The sequence below is a fragment of the Arachis hypogaea genome, chromosome 15, assembly GCF_003086295.3.
Source record: "Arachis hypogaea cultivar Tifrunner chromosome 15, arahy.Tifrunner.gnm2.J5K5, whole genome shotgun sequence".
In the NCBI taxonomy this organism is placed as follows: domain Eukaryota; kingdom Viridiplantae; phylum Streptophyta; class Magnoliopsida; order Fabales; family Fabaceae; genus Arachis; species Arachis hypogaea.
In genome coordinates, this window is record NC_092050.1 from 43,695,891 (window position 1) to 43,712,051 (window position 16,161).

The 16,161-nt window shown below is 39.3% G+C and overlaps 2 non-coding genes across 2 annotated transcripts; one reads left to right on the plus strand and one right to left on the minus strand.

Moving 5' to 3' along the window:
• Nucleotides 1-2,654: 2,654 nt before the first annotated feature.
• Nucleotides 2,655-2,762, minus strand: LOC112753785 (small nucleolar RNA R71). The gene has a single exon (XR_003178152.1). It is a non-coding gene; the product is annotated as a small nucleolar RNA R71 (small nucleolar RNA).
• Nucleotides 2,763-13,359: 10,597 nt separating this feature from the next.
• Nucleotides 13,360-13,467, plus strand: LOC112753292 (small nucleolar RNA R71). The gene has a single exon (XR_003177685.1). It is a non-coding gene; the product is annotated as a small nucleolar RNA R71 (small nucleolar RNA).
• Nucleotides 13,468-16,161: the final 2,694 nt, after the last annotated feature.

The window sequence follows — 16,161 nt, forward strand, 5'->3', positions numbered from 1 at the left end:
AGGGATGACTGTGACGAGCTTCAAACTCGCGATTGTGGGGCGTGTGACAGACGCAAAAGGATCAATGGATCCTATTCCGACATGATCGAGAACCGAAAGCTGATTAGCCGATGTTGTGACAGAGCATCAGGACCATTTTCACTGAGAGGATGGGAAGTAGCCATTGACAATGGTGATGCCCAACATAAAGCTTGCCATGGAAGGGAGTATGAATGATTGGAAGAAGGCAATAGGAAAGCAGAGGTTCAAGGGAAACAAAGCATCTTCATACGCTATCTGAAATCCACCAATGAATTACATAAGTATCTCTATCTTTATTTTATGTTTATTTTCATCACCTTAAACTCCATAACCATTTGAATCCACCTGACTGAGATTTATAAGATGACCATAGCTTGCTTCAAGCCGACAATCTCCGTGGGATCGACCCTTACTCACGTAAGGTTTATTACTTGGACGACCCAGTGCACTTGCTGGTTAGTTGTGTGGAATTGTGACAAAGTGTGATTCATGTTTGAGAGCTCCAAGTCCTTTGGCGCCATTGTTGATGATCAGAATTTCGTGCACCAAGTTTTTGGCGCCGTTGCCGGGGATTGTTCGAGTTTGGACAACTGGCGGTTCATCTTGTTGCTTAGATTAGGTATTTTTTTCTTCAGAATTTTTAAGAATGAATTCTAGAGTTTCAAGGTGATGTTCCCACCATCACAAAAGCTGATTAATTCTCATCAATTTAGCTATTGAATGTAATGTCCAGCTGAAGCTTGGCCAAACATGTCTAATCTTTTTAGACTGAAACTTTAGAATAACATTGTATGATTCCTGGAATTCTTATTAAAAGTTTTGACTCTCTTTATTTTCTTTTTCTATATAAGTTTCGAAAATCACAAAAAAATATATAAAACCATAAAAATAAAAAATATTTTATGTTTCTTGTTTGAGTCTAGTATCAATTTTTAAGTTTGGTGTCAATTGCATTCTTCTTGCATTTTTCGAAAACATGCAATATGTTCTTCATTGATCTTCAAGTTGTTCTTGATGATTTCATTGCTTTGATCTTTAAATTCTCTTGTTTTGTGTGTTTTGTTGTTTTTCATATGCATTTTTACGTTGTTATAGTCCTTAGTATACAAATTTTTAAGTTTGGTGTCTTGCATGCATTGTTTATTTGATCTTAGTTGCATTTTTATTGTTTCCCATCATCAAAAATTCAAAAATATTTTTTAAAAACTATGTCTTTTGAAGTCAATAATATAGAGAATTGAAGATTCAGAACATTCAGCAGAGGAATCAAACAGAAAAAGTTGGGCGTTCAAAACGCCCAGTGAAGAAGCAAAACTGGCGTTTAAATGCCAGCCAGGGTACCTGGCTGGGCGTTTAACGCCCAAAAAGGTAGAGATTTGGGCGTTAAACGCCAGAATGGGCACCATTCTGGGCGTTTAATGCCAGGATGACAGTAGAGGGAAGATTTTGTTTTTAATTCACATTTTTTTCAAGTTTTCATAATTTTTCAAAATCAAACCTTTTTCAAATCATATCTTTTCAATCATATCTCTTTCAAAATCAATTTCTTTCCATTTTTACTATTTTCAAAAATCCTTGCTTCAATTAAAGATTTACTTCAAAATTTTCAAGTTGCTACTTGCCTATTAAGAAAGGATCAAACTTTAAATTTTAAAATCATATCTTTTAATTTCTTGATAGTCAAGTAATCAACTTTAATTTTAAAATCATATATTTTCAAACATATCTTTTCAATCACATCTTTTTCAAAATTAATTTTTTTCAATCATATCTTTTTCTAATTTCAAAATCTTTTTCAAAAATCACTTTATTTCTTTCCCAATCTTAGTTTTCGAAAATCTCAATCAAATTTTCAAATTTCTTTTTAAAATCTTTTAATTAATTTTTGAAAATTCTTCCTCTCTTCTCACATCCTTCTATTTAAGGGACTAACACTGCTCCTCAAGGTACAATTCGAACTCTATTCCTCTTAATAAGTTCGAATTCTCTTCTATCTACCTCCTCCTTCTATTCCTCTTTTCCTCTGACACCTCAAGGAATCTCTATACTGTGACATAGAGGATTCCCTACTTTCTTGTTCTCTTCTCTTTCATATGAGCAGGAGCAAAGATAAAGGCATACTTGTTCAAGCTGATTTTGAACCTGAAAGGACCTTGAAGATAAAGCTAAGAGAAGCTAAAGCACAATTCTCTTTAGAAGGCCTAACAGAGCTTTTCAAAGAAGAAGAAGCCATGGCAGCCGAAAACAACAATGCCAACAATGCAAGGAAGGTGCTTGGTGACTTTACTGCACCCACTCCTGACTTCTATGGGAGAAGCATCTCAATCCCTGCCATTGGAGCAAACAACTTTGAGCTTAAGCCTCAATTAGTTTCTCTAATGCAACAGAATTGCAAGTTTCATGGACTTCCATTGGAAGATCCTCATCAGTTCTTAGCTGAGTTCTTGCAAATCTGTGACACTGTCAAGACCAATGGGGTTGACCCTGAAGTCTACAGACTTATGCTTTTTCCTTTTGCTGTAAGAGACAGAGCTAGGACATGGTTGGATTCACAACCTAAAGAAAGCCTGAACTCTTGGGGAAAGCTAGTCAATGCCTTCTTGGAAAAGTTCTTTCCACCTCAAAAATTGAGTAAGCTTAGAGTGGAAGTCCAAACCTTTAGACAGAAGGATGGTGAGTCCCTCTATGAAGCTTGGGAGAGATACAAGCAATTGATCAGAAGGTGCCCTTCTGACATGCTTTCAGAATGGAGCATCATAGGAATCTTCTATGATGGTCTGTCTGAACTATCCAAGATGTCATTGGACAGCTCTGCTGGAGGACCTCTTCATCTGAAGAAGACGCCTGCAGAAGCTCAAGAACTCATTGAAATGGTTGCAAATAACCAATTCATGTACACTTCTGAAAGGAATCCTGTGAATAATGGGACAACTCAGAAGAAGGGAGTTCTTGATATTGATACTCTGAATGCCATATTGGCTCATAATAAAATATTGACCCAACAAGTCAATATGATTTCTCAGAGTCTATCTGAAATGCAAGCAGCAACAGGCAGTACTAAGGAAGCTTCCTCTGAAGAAAAAGCTTATGATCCTGAGAACCCAGCAATGGAAGAGGTGAATTACATGGGAGAATCCTATGGAAACACCTATAATCCTTCATGGAGAAATCATCCAAATCTCTCATGGAAGGATCAACAGAGACCTCAACAAGGTTTCAACAACAACAATGGTGGAAGAAACAGGTTTAGCAATAGCAAGCCTTTTCCATCATATTCTCAGCAACAGATAGAGAATTCTAAGCAAAACCCCTCTGACTTAACAACCATTGTCTCTGATCTAATCAAAACCACTCAAAGTTTTATGACTGAAACAAGGTCCTCCATTAGAAATTTGGAGGCACAATTGGGTCAGCTGAGTAAAAAAATTACTGAACTCCCTCCTAACACTCTCCCAAGCAATACAGAAGAGAATCCAAAAAGAGAGTGCAAGGCCATAACCACATCTCACATGGCCAAACATGGAGAGGAGGAAGAGGCAGTGATTTTCGCTGAGGAAGACCTCAATGGACACCCATTGACCTCCATGGAGTTCCCTAATGAGGAACCATGGGAATCTGAGGCTCACACAGAGACCATAGAGATTCCATTGAATTTACTTTTGCCATTCATAAGCTCTGATGAGTATTCTTTCTCTAAAGAGGATGAAGATGTTACTGAAAAGTAAGTTGCTAAGTACCTTGGAGCAATCATGAAGCTAAATGCCAAGTTATTTGGTAATGAGACTTGGGAGAATGAACCTCCATTGCTCATCAAAGAACTGGATGACTTGACTAGGAAGAGATTACCTCAAAAGAGATAGGACCCTGGGAAATTCTCAATCCCTTGTACCATAGGCACCATGACCTTTGAGAAGGCTCTGTGTGACCTAGGGTCAAGCATAAACCTTATGCCTCTCTCTGTAATGGAGAAGCTAGGCATCATTGAGGTACAAGCTGCAAGAATCTCACTGGAGATGGCAGACAATTCAAAGAAACAGGCTTATGGACTTGTAGAGGATGTCTTGGTAAAAGTTAAAGGCCGTTACATCCCTGCTGATTTCATAATCTTAGAGACTGGGAAGTGTATGGATGAATCCATCATTCTTGGCAGACCCTTCCTAACCACAGCAAAAGCTGTGATTGATGTTGACAGAGGAGAATTGATCATTCAAGTGAATGAAGACTCCCTTGTGTTTAAGGCTCAAGGATATCCCTCTGTCACCATGGAGAGGAAGCACGAAGAGCTTCTCTCAATACAGAGTCAAATAGAGCCCCCACAGTCAAACTCTAAGTTTGGTGTTGGGAGGCCACAACCAAACTTTAAGTTTGGTGTTGAACCCCCACATTCAAACTCTAAGTTTGGTGTTGGGAGGTTCCAACATTGCTCTGAACATCTGTGAGGCTCCATGAGAGCCATTGTCAAGCTATTGACATTAAAGAAGCGCTTGTTGGGAGGCAACCCAATTTTTACTTATCTATGTTAAATTTCTATTGTTATTTTATGTTTTCTATAGGTTGATGATCATGTGAAGTCATAAAAATAATTGAAAAAAGCAAAAACAGAAGGCAAAACAGAATGAAAAATAGAACACCCTAGAGGAGAAACTTACTGGCATTTAAACGCGAGTAAGGGTAGCAGAATGGGCGTTAAACGCCCAGTCTGGCACCATTCTGAGCGTTTAACGCCAGAAAAGGGCATCAGACTGGCGTTTAACGCCAGGAATGGGCAAGAAGCTGGCGTTAAACGCCAGAAATGGGCAGCAGCCTGGCGTTTAACGCCAGGATTGGTAGAAAGGGGCGTTTTACACGCCACTTGGTGCAGGGATGAGATATCCTTGACACCTCAGGATCTGTGGACCCCACAGGATCCCCACCTACCCCACTACTCTCTTTCTTCTTCACCCATTCACCAATCACCTATCAAATCCCACCATTTTCTTCACCACTCACATCCATCCTTCATAAAACCCCACCAACCTCACTATTCAAATTCAAACCACTTTCCCTCCCAAACCCACCCTCTATAGCCGAACCATACACACCCCTCTCACCCTTATATAAACCCATCTTCACTCCTTCATTTTCACACAACCTAAACACCACTTCTCCCCCTTGGCCAAAACACAAAGCCCACTCCATCTCCTCTATTTCTTCTTCTTCTACTCTATTATTTCTTCTTTTGCTCGAGGACGAGCAACCTTCTAAGTTTGGTGTGGTAAAAGCTAAAGCTTTTTGTTTTTCCATAACCATTTATGGCACCAAAGGCTGGAGAAACCTCTAGAAAGAGGAAAAGGAAGGCAAAAGCTTCCACCTCCGAATTATGGGAGATGGAGAGATTCCTCTCAAGGGTGCATCAAGACCACTTCTATGAAGTTGTGGCCAAGAAGAAGGTGATCCCCGAGGTCCCTTTCAAACTCAAAAAAAATGAGTATCCGGAGATCCGACATGAGATCCAAAGAAGAGGTTGGGAAGTTCTCACCAACCCCATTCAACAAGTCAAAATCTTAATGGTTCAAGAGTTCTATGCCAATGCATGGATCACCAAGAACCATGATCAAAGTGCGAACCCGGACCCTAAGAATTGGCTTACAATGGTCCGAGGAAAATACTTAGACTTTAGTCCGAAAAATGTAAGGGTGGCATTCAATTTGCCTATGATGCAAGGAGATGCACACCCATACACCAGAAGGGTCAACTTTGATCAAAGGTTGGACCAAGTCCCCATGGACATATGTGAAGAGGGCGCTCAATGGAAGAGTGATTCAAGTGGAAAGCCGGTTCAACTAAGAAGGCATGACCTCAAGCCCGTGGCTAGGGGATGGTTGGAGTTCATCCAACGCTCAATCATTCCTACTAGCAACCGATCTGAAGTTACTATAGACCGGGCTATCATGATTCATAGCATCATGATTAGAGAGGAAGTAGAAGTTCATGAGGTTATATCCCAAGAACTCTACAAGGTAGCGGACAAGTCCTCTACTGTGGCAAGGTTAGCCTTCCCTCATCTCATTTGTCACCGCTGCAATTCAGCTGGAATTGACATAGAGGAAGACATCCTCATTGATGAGGACAAGCCCATCACTAAGAAAAGGATGGAGCAAGTGAGAGAACCTCACCAAGAGCATGAGGAAACTCCTCATCATGAAATCCCTGAGATGCCTCAAGGGATGCATCTTCCTCCACAAAACTATTGGGAGCAAATCAACACCTCCCTAGGAGAATTAAGTTCCAACATGGGACAACTAAGAGTGGAGCACCAAGAGCATTCCATCCTCCTCCATGAAATTAGAGAAGACCAAAGAACCATGAGAGAGGAGCAACAAAGGCAAGGAAGAGACATTGAAGAGCTCAAGCACTCCATAAGATCTTCAAGAGGAAGAACAAGCCGCCATCACTAAGGTGGACCCGTTCTTTAATTTCCTTGTTCTTTATTTTCCTGTTTTTCGAATTTTTATGCTTATGTTATTTATGTTTGTGTCTTTATTACATGATCATTAGTGTCTAAGTGTCTATGCCTTAAAGCTATGAAAATGAATCCATCACCTTTCTTAAATGAAAAATGTTTTTAATTGAAAAAGAAAAAGAAGTGCATGAATTTTGAATTTTAAAACAGTTTAATTATTTTGATGTGGTGGCAATACTATTGTCTTTCTGAATGAATGCTTGAACAGTGCATATTTTTGAATTTGATTGTTTATGAATGTTAAAATTGTTGGCTCTTGAAAGAATGAAAGGAAAAGGAGAAATGTTATCTGATGATCTGAAAAATCATAAAATTGATTCTTGAAGCAAGAAAAAGCAGTGAAAAGCTTGCAGAAAAAAAGATATATGCGAAAAAAAAGAAGAAAAAGAAAGAAAAAGAAAAGCAAGCAGAAAAAGCCAATACCCCTTTCAACCAAAAGGCAAGGGTGATAAAAAAGGATCCAAGGCTTTGAGCATCAGTGGATAGGAGGGCCCACAGGAATAAAATCCTGGCCTAAGCGGCTAAACCAAGCTGTCCCTAACCATGTGCTTGTGGCGTGAAGGTGTCAAGTGAAAACTTGAGACTGAGCGGTTAAAGTCGAGGTCCAAAGCAAAAAGAAGAGTGTGCTTAAGAACCCTGGACACCTCTAATTGGGGACTCTAGCAAAGCTGAGTCACAATCTGAAAAGGTTCACCCAGTTATGTGTCTGTGGCATTTATGTATCCGGTGGTAATACTGGAAAACAAAGTGCTTAGGGCCACGGCCAAGACTCATAAAGTAGCTGTGTTCAAGAATCAACATACTTAACTAGGAGAATCAATAACACTATCTGGATTCTGAGTTCCTATAGATGCCAATCATTCTGAATTTCAAGGGATAAAGTGAGATGCCAAAACTGTTCAGAAGCAAAAAGCTAAAAGCCCCGCTCATCTAATTAATACTGATCTTCATAGATGTTTTTGGAATTCATTGTACATTTTTTTCTTTTTATCCTATTTGATTTTCAGTTGCTTGGGGACAAGCAACAATTTAAGTTTGGTGTTGTGATGAGCGGATAATTTATACGCTTTTTGGCATTGTTTTTAGTATGTTTTTAGTATATTTTAGTTAGTTTTTATTATGTTTTTATTAGTTTTTATTTAAAAATCATATTTCTGGACTTTACTATGAGTTTGTGTGTTTTTCTGTGATTTCAGGTATTTTCTGGCTGAAATTGAGGGACCTGAGCAAAAATCTGATTCAGAGGCTGAAAAAGGACTGCAGATGCTGTTGGATTCTGACCTCCCTGCACTCAAAGTGGATTTTTTGGAGCTACAGAAGCCCAATTGGCAAGATCTCAATTGCGTTGGAAATTAGACATCCTGGGCTTTCTAGCAATATATAATAGTTCATACTTTTCTCGAGATTTGATGGCCCAAACAGGCGTTCTAAGTCAGCTCAAGAATTCTGGCGTTTAACTCCAAAACTGGCACAAAAGCTGGAGTTAAACGCCCAAACTGGCAGAAAAGCTGGCGTTTAACTCCAAGAAAAGTCTCTACACGAAAATGCTTCAATGCTCAGCCCAAGCACACACCAAGTGGGCCCGGAAGAAGATTTCTGCATTAATTACTGATTTCTGTAACCCTAGGCTACTAGTTTTCTATAAATAGGACCTTTTGCCATTGTATTTTCAGACTTTTGATCTTTGATAAGTCTTATGCTATCTTAGACACGTTTGGGGGCTGGCCTCACGGCCATGCCTGAACCTTGTTCTTATGTATTTTCAACGGTGGAGTTTCTACACACCATAGATTAAGGTGTGGAGCTCTGCTGTTCTTCATGAATTAATACAAGTACTATTGTTTTTCTATTCAACTCAAGTCTATTTCTTCTCCAAGATATTCATTCGTTCTTCAACTTGATGAATGTGATGATCCGTGACACTCATCATCATTCTCACCTATGAACATGTGCCTGACAACCACCTCTATTCTACTAGCAATGGCTTGAATGCGTATCTCTTGGGTTTCTAATCTAAGATTGGAACCTTCGTGGTATAGGCTAGAATTATTGGCGGCCATTCCTGAGATCTGAAAAGTCTAAACCTTGTCTGTGGTATTCCGAGTAGGATCTGGGAAGGGATGACTGTGACGAGCTTCAAACTCGCGATTGTGGGGCGTGTGACAGACGCAAAAGGATCAATGGATCCTATTCTGACATGATCGAGAACCGACAGCTGATTAGCCAATGTTGTGACAGAGCATCAGGATCATTTTCACTGAGAGAATGGGAAGTAGCCATTGACAAGGGTGATGCCCAACATAAAGCTTGCCATGGAAGGGAGTATGAATGATTGGAAGAAGGCAATAGGAAAGCAGAGGTTCAAGGGGAACAAAGCATCTTCATACGCTTATCTGAAATCCACCAATGAATTACATAAGTATCTCTATCTTTATTTTATGTTTATTTTCATCACCTTAAACTCCATAACCATTTGAATCCACCTGACTGAGATTTACAAGATGACCATAGCTTGCTTCAAGCCGACAATCTCCGTGGGATCGACCCTTACTCACGTAAGGTTTATTACTTGGACGACCCAGTGCACTTGCTGGTTAGTTGTGTGGAATTATGACAAAGTGTGATTCACGTTTGAAAGCTCCAAGTCCTTTGGCACCATTGTTGATGATCACAATTTCGTGCTCCACACGGCTAATCATCTGTCGATTCTCACTAGTGTCGGAATAGGATCTCTCTATCCTTTTGCACACTGTCACTATGCCAGACATTCGCAAGTTTGAAGCACGTCACAGTAATCCCTTCCCAGATCCTACTCGGAATACCACAGACAAGGTTTAGACTTTTCGGATCTCAAGAATGCTGCCAATTGGTTCTAGCCTATACCACGAAGGTTCTAATCACGGATTTGCATGCTCTATTGTCAGGAGAGATGATGCGAATCGTGGCTTAGAGACCCAAGAGAATATACTCCGGCTGTCGTCCAATGACTACGTTGAACATCATGTAGACCGCTTGTGGTTGTCAGGCACGCGGATCTTGGCTAAGCGAGTAACGAAGATAGTGGGTGATTGTCAGTGGTCACCCCTTCATTCTGACTTAACTGAATTAAGAACGAGAGTATATCTTGGAGAAGAGACATGCGTGAATTGAAAGAGAAACAATAGTACTTTCATTAATTCATGAAGAACAGCAGAGCTCCGCACCTTAATTTATGAGGTGTAGAAACTCTACCGTAGAAAATACATAAGAGAAAAATGTCTTGGCATGGCCGTGTGACCAGCCTCCAAATGTGAAAAATGGCATAAGATGATAAAAGGTCTGAATACAATAGGAAAGACTAGTATTTATACTAAACTAGTTACTAAGGATTACAGAAATTGAGTAACTAAGTGCAGATAGTGCAGAAATCCACTTCTGGGGCACACTTGGTGTGTGCTTGGGTTGAGCATTGAGCTTTACACGTGCATAGGCCTTTTCTGGAGTTAAACGCCAGCTTGAATGCCAGTTTGGGCATTTAACTCCCATTCTGGTGCCAGTTCCGGTGTTTAACACCAGAAAAAGGGTCTCTGGCTGGCGTTGAACGCCAGTTTGGGCTATAAAATCTCAGGCAAAGTATGAACTATTATATATTGCTGGAAAGCCCAAGATGTTAGCTTTGCAGCCCAATTTAGAATGCGCTAATTGGACTTATGTAGATCCAGAAAAACGCATTTGAGTGTAGGGAGGTCAGAATCCAACAGCATCTGCAGTCCTTTCTCAGCCTTTGAATCAGATTTTTGCTCAGGTCCCTCAATTTCAGCTAGAAAATTCCTAAAATTATAGAAAAACACAAAAAATCATAGTAAAATCCATAAATGTGATTTTTGTATAAAAACTAATAAAAATATAATAAAAAGTAACTAAAACATACTAAAAACTATGTAGAAACAATGCCAAAAAGCGTATAAATTATCCGCTCATCACAACACCAAACTTAAATTGTTGCTTGTCCCCAAGCAACTAAAAACAAAATAGGATAAAAAGAAGAGAAAATACAATAAATTTCAAAATATCAATGAAGCTTAGTTCCAATTAGATGAGCGGGACTAGTAGCTTTTTGCTTCTGAACAGTTTTGGCATCTCACTTTATCCTTTGAAGTTCAGAATGATTGGCATCCATAGGAACTCAGAATTCAGATAGTGTTATTGATTCTCCTAGTTTAGTATGTTGATTCTTGAACACAGCTACTTTATGAGTCTTGGCCGTGACCCTTAGCATTTTGTTTTCCAGTATTACCACCGGATACATAAATGCCACAGACACATAACTGGGTGAACTTTTTCTGATTGTGACTCAGCTTTGCTAGAGTACCCAGTTAAAGGTGCCTAGAGTTCTTAAGCACAATCTTTTTGCTTTGGATCACGACTTTTACCACTCAGTCTCAAGCTTTTCACTTGGACCTTTATGACACAAGTATATGGTTAGGGACAACTTGATTTAGCCGCTTTGGCCAGTATTTTATTCCTTTGGGCCCTCATATCCATTAATGCTTAAAACCTTGGATCCTTTTTACCCTTGCCTTTTAGTTTAAAGGGTTATTGGCTTTTTGCTCTTGCCTTTTGGTTTAAAGAGCTATTGGCTTTTTCTGCTTGCTTTTTCTTTTTCTTTATTTTTTGCCATTTTTTTCGCAAGCTTTGTGTTTTTCACTGCTTTTTGTTGCTTCAAGAATCAATTTTATGATTTTTTAGATTATCAATAACATTTCTCTTTTTTCATTATTCTTTCAAGAGCCAACAATTTTAACATTCATAAACTTCACTATAAACAATATGCACTGTTCAAGCATTCATTCAGAAAACAAAAAGTATTGCCACTACATCAAAATAATTAAACTATTTTCAAGATAGAATTCGAAATTCATGTACTTATTTAACACCCAGAATGCTGCCAGACTGGGCGTTAAACGCCTATTCTGCTATCTTTACTGGAGTTTAAACGCCAGTAAGCCTGTCCTCCAGGGTGTGCTATTTTTTATGCTATTTTTGATTTCGCTTTAATTCTACAGCTGTTTTTGTGACTCCACATGATCATCAACCTAAAGAAAACATAAAATAACAATGGAAAATAAAATGAAAAAGTATTTAACATAGATAAATAAGATTGGGTTACCTCCCAATAAGCGCTTCTTTAATGTCAATAGCTTGACAGTGAGCTCTTACAGAGCTTCACAGATACTCAGAGCATGATTGTGGCCTCCCAACACCAAACTTACAGTTTGAATGTGGGGGCTCTGCTTGACTTTGTATTGAGAGAAGCTTTTCATGCTTCCTCTCCATGGTTACAGAGGAAGATCCTTGAGCCTTAAACACAAGGTAGTCCTCATTCAGTTGCAGGACTAACTCTCCTCTATCCAAATCAATCACAGCTCTTGCTGTGGCTAGGAAGGGCCTTCCAAAGATGATGCATTCATCCTCATCCTTCCCAGTGTCTAGGATTAAGAAGTCAGTAGGGATGTAAAGGCCTTCAAACTTCACTAAGACATCCTCTACAAGTCCATAAGCCTGTTTCATTGATTTGTCTGCCATCTCTAGTGAGATTCTTATAGCTTGTACCTCAAAGATCTCCAGTTTCTCCATTACAGAGAGTGATATGAGGTTAATACTTGAACCAAGGTCACACAGGGCCTTCTCAAAGGTCATGGTGCCTATGGTGCAAGGAATTAAGAACCTTCCAGGATCCGATTTCTTTTGAGGTAATTTCTGCTGAACCAAGGTATTCAGTTCCTTAATGAGCAACGGAGGTCCATCCTCCCAACTCTTGTTACCAAATAGCTTGGCATTCAGCTTCATGATTGCTCTAAGATACCGAGAAACTTACTCTTCAACAAGATCTTCATCCTCATCAGAGGAAGAATCTTCATCAGAGCTCATGAACTACAACATTAAGTTCCATGGAATCTCTATGGTCTCTATAGGAGCCTCAGATTCCTTTGGTTCCTCAATCGGGAACTCCTTATTGGTCAGTGGACATCCAGCAAGGTCTTCCTCACTGGAAATCACTGCCTTTTTACTCTCTCTAGGTTCGTCCACTTTGGATATAGTTATGGCCTTGCACTCTCTTTTGGGATTCTTTTCTGTATTACTTGGGAGAGTACTATGAGGGATTTCAGTAACTCTTTTACTCAGCTGACCCACTTGTGCCTCTAAATTTCTAATGGAGGACCTTGTTTCAGTCATGAAACATATAGTGGTCTTAGATAGATCAGAGACTATGGTTGCTAAGTCAGAAAGGCTCTGCTTAGAATTCTCTATCTGTTGCTGAGAAGATGATGGAAAAGGCTTGCTATTGGCAAACCCATTTCTCCCACCATTATTATTATTGAAGCCTTATTGAGGCTTCTGTTGATCCTTCCATGAGAAATTTGGATGATTTCTGCATGAAGGATTATAGGTGTTTCCATGGGATTCTCCCATGTAATTCACCTCTTCCATTGCAGGATTCTCAGGGTCATAAGCTTCTCCTTCAGAGGAAGCTTCTTTAGTACTGCTAGATGCAGCTTGCATTCCAGTCAGATTCTGAGAAATCATATTGACTTACTGAGTCAATATTTTATTCTGAGCCATATGGCATTTAGAGTATTAATCTCAAGAACTCCTTTCTTCTGAGTCATCTCATTATTTACAGAATTTCTTTCAGAAGTATACATGAACTGGTTATTTGCAACCATTTTAATGAGTTCCTGGGCTTCTGTAGGTGTTTTCTTCAGATGAAGAGATCCACCAGCAGAGTAGTCCAATGACATCTTGGACAATTCAGACAGACCATCATAGAATATACCTAAGATGCTCCATTTTGAAAGCATGTCAGAAGGACACCTTCTGATCAATTGCTTGTATCTTTCCCAAGCTTCATAGAGGGACTCACCTTCCTTCTGTCTGAAGGTTTGGACTTCTACTCTAAGCTTGCTCATCTTTTAAGGTGGAAAGAATTTAGCCAAGAAAGCATTGACCAACTTTTCCTAAGAGTTCAGGCTTTCTCTAGGTTGTGAGTCCAACCATATCCTAGCTCTGTTTCTTACAGCAAAGGGAAAAAGCATAAGTCTGTAGACCTCAAGATCAAACCCATTCGTCTTAACAGTGTCACAGATTTGCAAGAATTCAGCTAAGAACTGATGAGGATCTTCCAATGGAAGTCCATGAAACTTGCAATTCTGCTGCATTAGAGAAACTAATTGAGGCTTAAGCTCAAAGTTATTTGCTCCAATTGCAGGAATTGAGATGCTTCTTCCATAGAAGTTGGAAATTGGTGCAGTAAAGTCACCAAGCATCTTCCTTGCATCTCCACCATTGTTCTCAGGTTCGGCTGCCATGTTTGCCTCTTTTTTGAAATTTGCTGTAAGGTCCTCTCCGAAGTGTTGTGCTTTAGCTTCTCTTAGCTTCCTCTTCAGAGTCCTTTCAGGTTCAGGATCAGCTTCAACAAGAATATCTTTATCCCTGTTCCTGCTCATATGAAAAAGAAGAGAACAAAGAGAAAAGAGGAACCCTCTATGTCACAGTATAGATATTCCTTTATGTGTCAGAGGAAAATAAGAACAGAAGAATGAGGTAGAGAGAATAAGAAGAATTCGAACACAGAGAGAGGGAGAGGGTTCGAATTAATAGATGAGTAGAAGAGAAATGTTAGTAAATAAATAAAATAAATAGAAAGAGATGAGAGAAAGACTATTCAAATTTTAAGAAGAGGGAATAGAAAAATATTTTTATTTTTATTTAATTAATTAAGTTAGTTTCGAAAATTTGAAAAAGAAATACAAGAAAATTAAAAACTAAAACAATTAGTTAATTAAAAAGATTTTTGAAAAAGTGGTTAGTGATTTTCGAAAATTAGAAGTGAAAAAGTAGTTAGGTGGTTTTGAAAAAGATAAGAAATAGTAAACTTTTTAAAATTAAAACAAACAAGTCAAGTATTTAGTTGAAAAAGATTTGAAAATAAATTTTGAAAAGATAAGTGATAAACTCCGTTTTTAGGGTTTATCTTGTGTTGGATTTAGAGTATTTTGCTAACCTTTTCTCACATTTAGCCAATGATTTAGCATGATTGTGTGATATCTCTCTTATTTGTGCCTAAGTGTAAAAAGCATGCTTTTTGGTCTTTGGTTAGATAACTTTAACTTCTCCTTGATTCCATAAGATGCCTTGATGTGTTTGTTAGCAATCTCAGGTTGAAAAAGTCTAGGAATGAATCAAAGGAGAAAGGAAGGAAGCATGCAAGTGGAGAAGATCATGAAAAGCCAAAGAGTTGAACTCGGCCATGGACGCGCGCGCGCACCAGGCGCTTACGCGCACATTGCGAACTTACCCATGGACGCATACGCGTACTGTGCGCGTACGCGTCGGTGCTGATTTATGATTTTTTAATGAAAACGTGGCCAGCGAATTCTCAAAGCCTGTGGGGCCCAATCCAAGCCAACTTTGGCGCCAAAACATTCAAAAGGACCAAGGATTGAAGGGGGATGATTGATGAGCGGATAATTTATACGCTTTTTGACATTGTTTTTACATAGTTTTTAGTATGATTTAGTTAGTTTTTAGTATATTTTTATTAGTTTTTAAATAAAATTCACATTTCTGGAGTTTACTATGAGTTTGTGTGTTTTTCTGTGATTTCAGGTATTTTCTAGCTGAAATTGAGGGACTTGAGCAAAAATCAGATTCAGAGATTGAAGAAGGACTGCAGATGCTGTTGGATTCTGACCTCCCTGCACTCAAAGTGGATTTTCTGGAGCTACCAAACTCCAAATGGCGCGTTCTCAATAGCGTTAGAAAGTAGACATCCCGGGCTTTCCAGCAATATATAATAGTCCATTCTTTGCTCAAGTTTAGATGACACAAACTGGCGTTCAACGCCAGCTCCCTGCTCTATTCTGGAGTCAAACGCCAGAAACAGGTTGCAAAGTGGAGTTAAACGCCAGAAACAGGTTACAAACTGGCGTTTAACTCCAAGAAAGACCTCTCCACGTGAAAGCTTCAATGCTCAGCCCAAGCACACACCAAGTGCGCCCCGGAAGTGGATTTCTGCATCATTTACTTATCTCTGTAACCCTAGTAACTAGTTTAGCATAAATAGGACTTTTTACTATTGTATTTATAGATCTTTGGACGTTTAGTTCTGGGATCATGGAGGCTGGCCTCTCGGCCATGCCTAGACCTTGTTCATATGTATTTTCAACGGTAGAGTTTCTACACACTATAGATTAAGGTGTGGAGCTCTGCTGTTCCTCAAGTATTAATGCAAAGTACTATTGTTTTTCTATTCAATTCAAGCTTATTCCTATTCTTAGATATTCATTTGCATCCAAGAACATGATGAATGTGATGATTATGTGACGCTCATCACCATTCTAACTTATGAACACGTGCCTGACAACCACTTCCGTTCTACATGAAGATGAGATAGAATGAGTATCTCTTAGATATCTAATACAGGGGACCGAGTCCGGGATATTAGAGTCTTCGTGGTATAAGTTAGAACCCATGGATGGCCATTCCTGAGATCCGGAAAGTCTAAACCTTGTCTGTGGTATTCCGAGTAGGATCCGGGAAGGGATGGCTGTGACGAGCTTCAAACTCGCGAGTGCTGGGTGTAGTAACAGACGCAA